The sequence below is a fragment of the Rhinolophus sinicus genome, linkage group LG05 (genome assembly GCF_036562045.2).
Source record: "Rhinolophus sinicus isolate RSC01 linkage group LG05, ASM3656204v1, whole genome shotgun sequence".
Lineage (NCBI taxonomy): Eukaryota > Metazoa > Chordata > Mammalia > Chiroptera > Rhinolophidae > Rhinolophus > Rhinolophus sinicus.
In genome coordinates, this window is record NC_133755.1 from 172,193,234 (window position 1) to 172,205,352 (window position 12,119).

Genomic DNA, 12,119 nt, shown 5'->3' on the forward strand with positions numbered 1-12,119 from the left:
TAGAAAGGCACCAGTGACATATGGGGAGGAACTGAATTGTCTGGCTTCAGGGCATGGGCAATAGGGGCAGCTTTCTCCCAGACAGAATGGCAGAAGCCATTGTTCCCTTGTTGAACCCTCTCCCCACCCCCCAGCCTACACATGAAGGCAGGTCTCCATATCTGAGTCTCCATCAAACTGGCTGACACTATTTGCCCCACACTAGTGATTCCCTGAGACTCTACCCCACCCAACTTGTGGGTCCATCCAAGCCACTTCCAGTGGCTTTTCCATACAAACAGCCTGTCTTGGCTCATGCTGTGGACTTTCCTAAACTCTCTCAAATGTTCACAAACCCCAAACAAGCAGCATCTGGCCTTGGCATGTCTCATATCTCTTGCTAAGCCTGGCACTAGTGGCAGTCAGCCTCAGTTAGCAGCTTATCTTTTCCCAGGCACTTTCAAGCCTAGCACAAGCGGCAATCACTGATCACTGAAGATCACTTTGTCGCTCATACTAAGTGGTCCCAGGCAGGGCACAGGCAGCTGTCAACCTTGGCCTGCACCAGAGCCCCTCCCAAGAGGCCCCCAGGCCAACATACCAGTGGCCAGCTTCAGACCACACCAGAACAATACCCAACCACCTCCACTAACAACACTCTGAAAGTGTAGACCCTGCATGCACCAGAACCCTGCTAATGTGAATTCTGTTCTGTGGGATTAGTCCCTGCACGATAGCTCCTCCACTTTTGTCACGGCCAGTCCTCACAACCAATCTGTCTGAGGGTCAATACTGCCCACTGATGTGCAAACAGCAACCAAAGCTCAACTGTAACAGAAGGGCACACACAACACATACAAGGGACATACCTGAGGCACCTAGCTCAGAGACCAGGAAGAATGGGCCAGTGGGCCCCACAGAACACCTACTACATAAGGCCACTTTACCAAGACCGAGAGGCATAGCAACCCTACCTAATACACAGAAACAAACACAGGAAGGAAGCCAAAATGAGGAGACAAAGAAACATGTTCCAAATAAAAGAACAGAACAAACTCTAGAAAGAAAAAAAAATAGCAAAATGGAGACAAGCAATCTACTACGCACACAGCTCAAAACACTGGTTGTTAAGATGCTCAAGGATCTCAGTGAGAACTTCAACGAAGATATCGGAAATACAAAAATGGAGATAGAAAACACAACAAACTATACACAAGACAATTAAAAATTGGTATTTTAGACAACATAATGAATGTTACAAACATAATATTGTACAAAAGAACCCAGAAATAAAAACAAGACATATTGCATGGTTCCGTTTATTAAAGCCAAAAATAAGCAAAAGTAATCCGTGATATCGGAGGCTATGAGAGTGTTACTTCCTGGGAGATAAGAACAGGTTGTAATTGACATAGGGCAGAGGGGGCTTTTGTAATGCTGGTAATTCTAATTTTTGATTGAGGTGTTGATTATGTGAGCTTATTTACTTTATGATAAATCATCAATCTAACTTGTACACTTTCATGTTTTGTGTCAATAAAAAATATTTTTAAAAAACTAAAAATTACTATTCATTACTAACCACCATTTTCTGTGCCCACATCAACACATTTTTCTCTTTTTTGTGTGTCCAATTCCAAAAATGACACATCTAATCTCATTCAAATACCTATGCCCAATTGAAAATGCATCACCCTCTTCTCAAAGATAGACATCAAAATTTCATGTCTAGTTCCTGAATTCTGCTCTAACTGTAAGATCTCTGTGGGCTGTGAATTCCTCTTGGAAAGTTCCAAATGTGGCTCTTCATGGTCACCAAATGGAAAATATTTGAGATAAATGATGAATCTGATCATCACAATGTGCTCACAATTTCATAATAAAGGATAAACAATATCATTTTCACCATAAGAGCTTCCATTTGGAAAACAGAAAAGGGTAGGGCCACAGAGAGGTAAGTGGTCCATAACATATGTCCCAGTGGGAAGAAGAGAGGTGATTCACTGCTCTGTAGTAGAATGAAACCCTCCAGGGATAATCGGATTGACTAAAGTTCTCCTTTCTCGGGAAAGGTTTGAGGCAAAGTTTCCCAAATGTGTAGAAGAAAGTGTTACAGAACCACATGGCAAGTCCATACTGACAATACCTGAGGGGCTTTGTGTGGGTCTCTGTAATGGTGGTCTAACACCTGGAGCTTTGGAAGTATCCGACTGATGTAAAGAATCTGAATTTGGTGAATATGAGGATTTTCCTGATAGCATAGATTCTGGTGTTGACAGAGATGAAACAACAGATCCTCCCCAGAGGCACGAGTAGGGCTGTTCTCAAGCAATGTGCTAAACAGCCCACATGGTAAGGGCACAGGGAAATTGGGAGCAACAGGCGTATTTGCTGGATGTACTGAATTTTGACAAGCACTTTGTGTACTTAAGGTCGAAGGTAGCTGGACAGAAGAGGGAACACTGTGAGGTCTTTTAATGTGATTGACACTGAGGACTGCAACCGATGAAGTCTGCACTGGAGCTGGATTCTTGTGAGGGGCAGCAGTGCCAGGAGACGGTGGTCTAAAGCAGGGGTTTCCATTTCAGGAGCAGGCTGGGAGAATCCCATTTGTGTCTGAGGCCTAGGGTAAGTCATGGGGCAGTAGAAGGCACTGCCACTGCAGCAGAACTTGTTTCTAAAGCAGTAACAGTCATCCTCACCTCTGGGGGAGGAGCCTGAGACTGCTGGAGAGGTGGTCTTGGCTCCTGAGAAACAGATCCCGGAGGTTATTGCTCAGTGGAATGAACTGATGAGTTTTTTCTCAAAATGGCTCGAAGGTACTTGTTGGTTCAAAGGTTGACATCACTGGAAAGTCAAGGGTAGCTCTGACTTGACTCCTAGAACTCAAATGATATCATCAGCTCTGCCTTTTCTCTGCTTCTCTGAACTAATGACCTCATTCTATGGGGCCAACTAAGGTAGCCACTAGGAGCTTAGATTCAAAATGTCTCAGTTTACGAACAACCTCCACAGAAACAGCTTCTGATCCCAAATGCAAATTGCAATTCCAGAGAACACTGATTGGCTGGTATCAATCAAGCACCCAGTTCTCCGATAGCTCACCTTTGCTGTGTGTGTGTGTGTGTGTGTGTGTACGCGCATGCATGCGTGTGTGTTTATGCACCTACATGTGTCTGTGCTAATGGAAGGAGAGAGTTCTTTGTCCAAACTCTGCAACGATGAGGGCAGGGAAGGGTGGCAGAGAGCTATTATTGACAGTCCCAGGAAGACCAGACAGAACGGGAAAGGGGTGCTTTCCCAAGAGAAGGGATGTTAGGCAGTCAAAACCCTGCAAAAGTAAGTTTCCTGATATCAAGTTTTTAAGCGCTACTCACATTGCATAGAACTGAAAGTTTTTTGTTTGTTTCTAATCCTGACTCAATGGCCTACTCAGTTATTCCATCTCTGAATTTTAGACTCCATGTTCCAGTTGTTTTTGTATATATCTTATTTTATGTTTCACTTCCAACTCAAGTTCATTTCTGAAAATATTTGGTCTTCTATTACAGTTGGAAAGGACCCTTTTATTTCTGACATACATTCTACCACATATAGTACGGTGATTAACAAAATGGATATTGGTGTCAGGTGTATCTGTCCTTGAATGTTGGCTCTACCATGTAATAATTGGGTACCCTCTAGAAATTTCCTTAATTTCTCTAAACCTTAGTTTTCTTAATCTACAGAGTGGGAAAAATGATGGACTCTTACTTATAAACGTGTTGTATTAAGTGAAATAATCATGTAAAGATTTTAGTACATTATTTGTCACACAGGAAAGACTCAAAAAGGTTTACTACTAAGTATTACTATTATTAATAATAAGAATTGCTCTTGGGAAGATGAAAATAATTGCAAAAAGACCATAAATGTTTTAAATATAGATTGTGTTTATAATTCATGACTTCTGATGAGTCACCTCATTAAATTCCACAAGCAATTTTAGTGTTATTTATTTACAGTTTTATATGTAATAATGAGAAATCAGTAAAAATACTGGCCTATTCAGGAGGCAAATTGTTGAGTAATATATCACATTAATAAAATGTGTCACTTAAAATGTACCTGTGTTTTAATTGTAACAATATTCAATTAATCAGCCAAAACTTTATAAACACTTTGTGCCAGGCAATGTGCTTCATTTTACAAAAGGTCTGGATTAAGTATCCAACTTCTGTTAAACGGTGAAAACACTATTGCACATTGTGCTAACAATGAAATATTATGCAATTAACATAAAGTACTATTTGAGTGGATTGAAGGGTGAGCTGCATAATGAGAAACTAATTACAGGGAGAAATCCTGGCTGCAGATATTTATAGAATATTTATTTTCTGACAAAATGCAGAATACTTATGTGATATTTATGTGAATCAGCTGATTTCTGGGTTAAGATGGTGCAGCAAAAATTGTTATCCTAAATCAAGAGGAAGTATTCTCTGTGCCCATCATTTTGTACTTTGATGTCATGTTCTTTCATAATCAAATGAAGTACAAATGTTGATTTTGCCTCCTGTGTGTACAAACAGAGCTGAGAAAGATTGATATGAAATTATTTCCCACCTGAAAATATCCATAATTGGTGGACTCATAATGGACTGTTTTCTGACTCAAACTTTGTAATAAACAGTTTCTTGCCCATGAGGCAAAAATGTAGACTCACAAACTGAGTAAAACAAGTTAGGTTTTCTTTCATGTATTTGATAACTTAATTCAGTCTCTGCTCAGTGTGTCTAAAACATCTCAGAAGGCAGGCAACAGCAATACCCTCTACCCCTCCTAACTCTACCCTATCCAATCTCCAAGAAGCTAATGTAGCCTTGAGAACAATTTGAAGTCAGCTCAGGAAGGTTAGACTGAATAAACAGATCTTGAATACCAATGAGGGGGACTCTGAAACTTTTATATTACTTTTAATAAATCTAGGTCTTTGTCAAGTAAATTTAATAACTGACTGTAGCTGGTTATTATACATTCCAAACCGAAAATCAAGTACTATAGTCCAACACACAGTTCAACAATGTGACAGAGGCCATGAAATCCAGGCTGCCCCAGAATATCTTATTTGAATGGTCATGATAAATACAAATTTAAAATTTATTGCAAATTGCTTTCACATATCATATTACTTTCCATGCTGCCTTGTGGACATCACAAGAACAGAGATTTTAAGTCATTCATGTTGTCAACTTCAGGCCTCACAAGTTCCCTGGGTGCCCTCTTGCAAGTTCCTGGAGTACCAGTTGTAGTCAGAAATCCCCTTCCTCATAAGTGTGGGTCACAACTCTATACAGCTCTCCTATCAACTCTGACATTGAAGAATCCCAGTCTATTCTCTTTCATCCCAGCCACAGGGGTGAACCAACCTCCTATGGTTACTACCTCTGTGAATCACTAAGTCTACCAATTTAAATTTTTAATTCTCCAATATTTGATTAACAATTCTTCATGTTAAATTTTATTAAATTAACTGGTGTGGTTTCTCTTTCTTGACTGGATCTTGACTAATAGAAGAGAGCAGGTTGAAATAATGTTGGGGAGACTAAACTAAGTACATTGGCTGAGTTCATCATTTTGAAAGCTTCCTTGTGCACTTTACATTCAGACCTTTGAACATAAAAATTGTTTAATAGACTTTTTCATTGGGATCTTGCGATCAAGTTGCATTAACTCCCATATCCCATTCCTCCAACTGGCAAATGCCAAAGGGCTTCTAATAACAATAACTAGAATTTTTCTGATGCTGGCTATTTTTCTGGGAAATAGATGCCTTTGGCTTCATTTTTACCACATCATTCTGTAAGTTGCATGCCATTTCTGATCGGAGAAAGAAATATGTGAAGGAACCAAGACAGACATTTCTTTCAGTCCATTTCCTGGATGAAAAGGAAAAGAAATACTTAAAACTGAGAGTCCCAGCCTGGTTATCACCTGTACCACAGGAGAAATATTCAGTTGGGTTGGACTTTTGCTTCTTAGATTTTCATTGAGCACTCTGAAATAACTTAGGTCTCTGTATTGAAATGGAACAACAATGTCCAACTTTGAGGCCACTCTTTAAGAAAAGTGTTTCAAACATTCTGAAAAAAAACACTGAGGAGTCAGTTTCTGAACTTTAGTTGATTTGGTTTGTTTTGACCTAAAAATGGGCAACTACTACAGAGACTAAGATACTGCATGCACTGTTTTTAAGAACCCAGTTTGGCTGCTGTCTAACTCAAGTATTTCCCAAATCTTGTCTATCAACAATCTCCTAGTGAGACCTGTGACAAGATAGGAAAGACTCAGCATTGTCATTTTTATCATCCTTCTTACAATATTCCCTTTTCACCACTATAGCCAACTATTCTTTTTAGATTTTCCTTTTTACTGACATTTTCAAATAAAGTGTTTTTACTTTCTAAAAAAAAAAAAAAAAAAAACAGAATAAACCTCTGGAAATCATATAACTACTTCATGCCTCCAGCACTATCTTTCATTCAAAAGGTATTTTTTTATCACCTACTACGTGGCAAGTTCTGTGTCACTGTGCCATGCATTGGAAATAGAGACATAACCCAGACCCAGAGCCTGCCCTCAAGGAGTTAACAGTTTCTTAAAATGAATAAATATCTATAATACAAGATTGGATATGGTCACGAGCAAAAGAAAGAAACAGAAAGCAAGCAAAGTTCAGAAAATCTCAATTGTAGAGGATCAGAAATTGCAGAGATGATACTTTGATTGAATTCAGGGCTGTCACATTTCATCACACAGCCACGTGCATGGCATGTTAACTGTAGTTGAATGCATTAAAATTAAATGAGTTAAGACTGAAGTAAGATGTATTTACAAAATAGGAAACAAACGCAGCGTAATGAGCCTGGCTAGAGGTTCTCCTTGTTAAAATATCATTCCGTAGTAACTTCATCAGAATTATCTGGTGCTTCTAAAACAACAAGATTCCTAGGACCAGTTCCCAGAGTTTCTGATGTATTGACTGTGGTGAACGAGTGACACAATGTATTTAAGCAACACTGCAGATGAGCCATAAGCAAGCCTAACTTTGAGAATCCTGATCCAAGAAGCTGATGTCAAGTAACAGGTGATGGAGCAGAGAAGTAGCTGAGGTTAGGGACACCGGGTGTCACAAAAGGAGATGTTCTGACAGGCAGGTGGACAAACAGAGCACAGCCCAGGGTCAGGAAAGCCCAGTGCAGAGGAGACTGCAGATCCGGGGGAGCCTGCAGCCAGCACCCTGTCACCTCTCATACGGTCTGGGCTGTTTGGGATTTAGATTCTATTTAGGGTGCTGTTCTAGATGAAAATATAAGGAGAAAGACAATTGGAAAGAGCAAAGTAAAGCCCACAGTTTTAAAGTGTTCTAGGTAGTGTATCAAAAAGAATTTGGGCCCTGGAGAACATATCCAGGATTTAGTAACTAGAAATGGGGGACAAGATAAGGAAGACAGGAGCCTAGTTAAGAGAAGTTAGACAAGAAGCACATTTTCTTAAGGAAGTTTTTAGTTCTGGAAATTTTTAGTTCATTATCAGAATCACCTAAGGAGTTTCACAATAATATACCCTCCTAAGCCCCACACTGGACCTTCAAAATCAGAATCTCTGGGCACAGAGCCCAGAAATATGTGTTTTACTAAAACTTCTTCTAGGTAGCTTTGATATTAGGCGAGCACTAAACTAGGACCCCTTTATACTTCTTTTCTCTGACCACAGCCATCACAACAACCCCCACCAATCGAAGGTCATGACTGAATCCATCCCTGCAATCCAGTGGAAAACAAGCCTGTGGACAAACTGGCTGACATAATGACTTCACAGTGGAGGAAATTTCAATTTGAAAGTTTTGTGACTCCTGCATCCGATAAGAAATTTCCAGCACAGAAAGTCATCAAAGTTTATTGTTATTGTTTTGTTTTGTAACAGTATTTAAAATAGTTCTCTGGCACACCGATATTCAAAACAGTCAAAATCCCTCTGGCCCATTCTCTTGCACCATCTCAACAAATGAATATAATTTTCAGTTAACACTGAGCCTTCCTCGTTTGAGATTTTTTTTCTTTTTTAATGGCATAACAATTGACAAAGAACAGTGCTGAACATGGTGCTAACTTAAACCAAACAGACTCGGCAGCGTTAGAATGTTTGCTTGTTCCGTGCATCATCACACGATGCTATTTTTCCAGCACATTTTAACTTTTATTTTAGTTTTAATTTCATGTCTATCTGCAACACAAATGGCATTGATAAATCACACCAAAGCAAAATATGAGCTAGGAAGACAGTAATCAAGCTAACCTTTATAGCAGATGAAACCTCTCTTTGTAAAGAAAAAGCAGGAGAATCACAAAACAATCTGTTTCAAAAAGCAGTACATTTATGCTAATAGATTGTGTGCCGTTCCATGGGGCACCACCCAGTTGAAATGGAGCCATGCCACCTGATTCCTTCTCCCACTGATAAAGGCCTTGTCATGGGAACCAGCTGCCATGGATGTGGTTCAGAAAGCTGCCCCTGAAAAAGAACACTGGGCCATCTGTGCTCGCAGTTCTATTAATAAAATGTTCTCCAAATCATAGTACTTCGTCCAGTAACCTCACATCAAGAACTTCTCTAACGTGAGATTTGGAGAACATTGCTCATCAGCATTTCTTGTTTCACTGGGAGGACACCATGATTTGAAGGGAAGGGGTTCCAAGGTGTGAAGGGAACCAAACAAGACTGCGAACTCTGTGAGGACAGAAGTATGTCTTTTCGCCTTCATCTTGCTAGGGTCGAACCCTGTGCCTGACAAAATGTTGTGGGTTGAGTTGTACAGAAGCGCCTTGTAAGTGTCAAGCAGTTTGTAAGTGCCAGGAATTTGACAAGGTTATCTCATAATGGAAATGATAGTTGAGGAAACTTAGGCTTCTCGGTTTAGTAACTTACACAGTGGGTGACAGATTCAAGATTGAGATACAGAACTACTGACTTCACACCTCTATTTGGCAATTTGCATCATTCCACACATTTTTTTGTGGTTTTGATTATACTTTGAAACTTTTTCTTTGATTGTGATTTGCTTTTCCTGAGCAAACCTTTAACACACGTTTTCTGTAGCTCTTGAGAGAAAGGTGAAATAAGTAATACGGTGAGGCTGAAGTAGCAGTGAAATTCTTTTAATGCTTCTGTTTAGGAGATAGAGAGGTTTAAAATATGTAGAAGAAAACATCAGAGCATTTAGACACAAGATACAGTCAAAACAGGTAGAAAATACATGTTTGATAAACTTGAGAGAAATGCTAAAATACACTAAACATATGAAAAGAATATTTATTATAGTTGGATTAAAAAAAAAGAAAAGAAAATGAAGCTTTTTCTAAAGCCATCATTTTTCTCTTCAAGACCATGCAGTTAGTGGGTGCCAGAAATATTGCAAAGGTATCTAGAGACATTGAGGAGAAATCTGGGTGCAGCACTGTCATCCTTAATACGCTGGTGAGGAAAGAAATGTAAATAAGTCAAGGCGGAATCTGAGCACATGTTCCTAATGGCATTTGTCCACCATGCCTTCACTCTTAAGAACAGCGTCAAATAAAAGACACATGACTAATGAAGACAACAAAGATAATTCAAAACCGAGTCTGAACCTAAGTATATGACACAGATCTAGTGAAAATAAAGTAAAATGGAGACCAGATTTGAAAATCTCTCAAGCAGACAAAACCATTGAAGCCATGTAAGAGAAACTAAGTCTAGCTTATTTCATGAACATAAGGGAAAGATAACTGAGGGTATTTCTTGGAAATGCCTCTGATAATCATCAAGTCTCCCTGTTCGCAAACAGTTGGATTCTCGTTGAATAAAATATGCACATCAAGTAAAGCTCTGAATTTTGTTTTGAATATATATTAACATAATAATATAAATAATATATTAGGTTGGTGCAAAAATAATTGCAGTTTGTACAATTATTTTTTAACCATTTAAACTGCCATTACTATATATATATATATATATATATATATCACATATAATATATATTCTATATATTATATTTATAACATATAATACTGCCAAGAACAGAAGAAGTGAGAGAGGAAATTATTAAAATATGTTTTAAAAATTTGATATAAAAGTTGGAATACACATCAGGTGAACAAATCAGCTAAGAAAAATGGTAATACAGTTTATTCAGTAGTTTATTCATGTGCCAGACAATATTAAATGTTGGAGGTAAAATGATTTTCAGTATTTATTTAATGTATCTGGATATGGTTACAGTTTAGTGAAGAAGATTAAAATGAATTTTAAAAGTCCTTATGTTCGGAAAAGGATTAGAAAAAACTTCTAAAAGTACGTAAATGAATATGTAAAGTTGTAAATTAAATGAATGAGACTCCTTGAAGTACATTTTTGAAGAGTGAAAAAACAAAACAGAAAAAAAGAAACTAGGAGAAAAAAGAGAAAACACAGAATTTAAAAAGTTATAGAAGGGTGGTCAAGCTATTCCCAGGCCAAACTTAGTAGCCATCTATTATTACCGCGACACAACAAGAACTCTGGTTCCACTGAAGAAAACCTTTTCCATGGCCTTCTAGAATAACAAGAGGAAAGTTAAAACCTTGTTCGGTGCTAATGCAGTTAGCACAAGGTTTTATGGTTTTGCTTTATTTTATTTGTTTGTTAGTATTAAAATCAAGTGATTGAGGTACATGCTTCTGATTTCTCTTATTTGTGTGGGAAAACTGTGTGCAAGAGAAAGGACTTCCAAAAATGGCAGAAACAGATCCTGCAAAAATAAACCCTACCAAAACAGCCGAGTAAAGTAATGGCAAAGAGGAGAATTATGCCGTCAGATGTTAAAACCAAATAAATAGTAGAAGAAATTCTCACCTTTAAAAGATCATTGTATCATTGATTACAGCATGGGGAAGAGGGGTGTTGAGGAAAGGGGGAAAATGCCTCAGAACCACTTGGTCGGTTTTTACAAAACCACACCATACACACGTGTATTTGAATCTGATGTGCTGACTAAAACGACATGTCCCCACGATTGCACATCAGAACCATAATGAGACTCTATTGTTGATATCTTTATCCCTCATCTGTACTACGAATGATAAACACATTTTAAAGATCACACAGAGATGCAAGACATCGAGGAATTAAAGCAAATAGATGCCTTGTGGAACATGCTACCACAGCAGGAGAACCGGTGCCAATTTAAAAGGAGAAAAAGACAAACCCCGCAAACAAATCCCATATAATTATTTTGTGAAGGGAAACCAAAAAACAAAACAAAATAAAAAAACAGCCCCAAGATTACAGAAATGAGAAATTTTGGGAGTCCATAAAAGAGATGATCAGAAAAGTGAGACCAAAGAATTGAGGAAACTGGAACTTTGAAAGGACTTAGGAGACATTGGAATATGCAATCTATTTAGAGTTCATAGAAATTTTATTTTATTGCTGGAGAAAGTACTGTCTATGTTACTTTATAGTAAATTATACAGGATTGAATTATGTAATAGAAGTAGGTGCTAATTATTACACACAAATATTATTGTTTCTAATTTGAGTTTGGTCCTTTGCACTTAGAAACTGCATAATGTCTGCTATCAGGGTTAATCTTTATTCACTGATAGAAACAGTATAAACGGGAGGAACTTCTTCATTCTAGCAGATTTATGCTATGGGATTATTTCTTTATCCTGTGCAATACCCAGACTTGTGTCTTTTATTAGGTTCAGTTTTTGCAAAGTAAAAACACGTTAAATGTTAATTATATTAGGAAAAAAACACCAAAATTTTCAATGAACAGCACACTCAGTTTTGGTCTTTGTTTACTGAAATCACCTGCATATTTTTTAAAAATTGTTTTAGATTTTATTTTCCCAACTTCTGTTTTCTTTTTGCCCCTTGAAGAAATTATTGGTGGGAATGGGCGGTTTCATGTGTAAATCTTTGCAGACCCTTTGATAACACATGATGACAGAACCTTGCCTCAAGTTATCCTCTGAGCCAGGAGCCTTCCGAAATTTGCACAAACACAACTTTCAGTGACTTTTGGAATTGTGAAACAGAGTGAATCATCATTGTAGGAAAATTGGACCAAGACA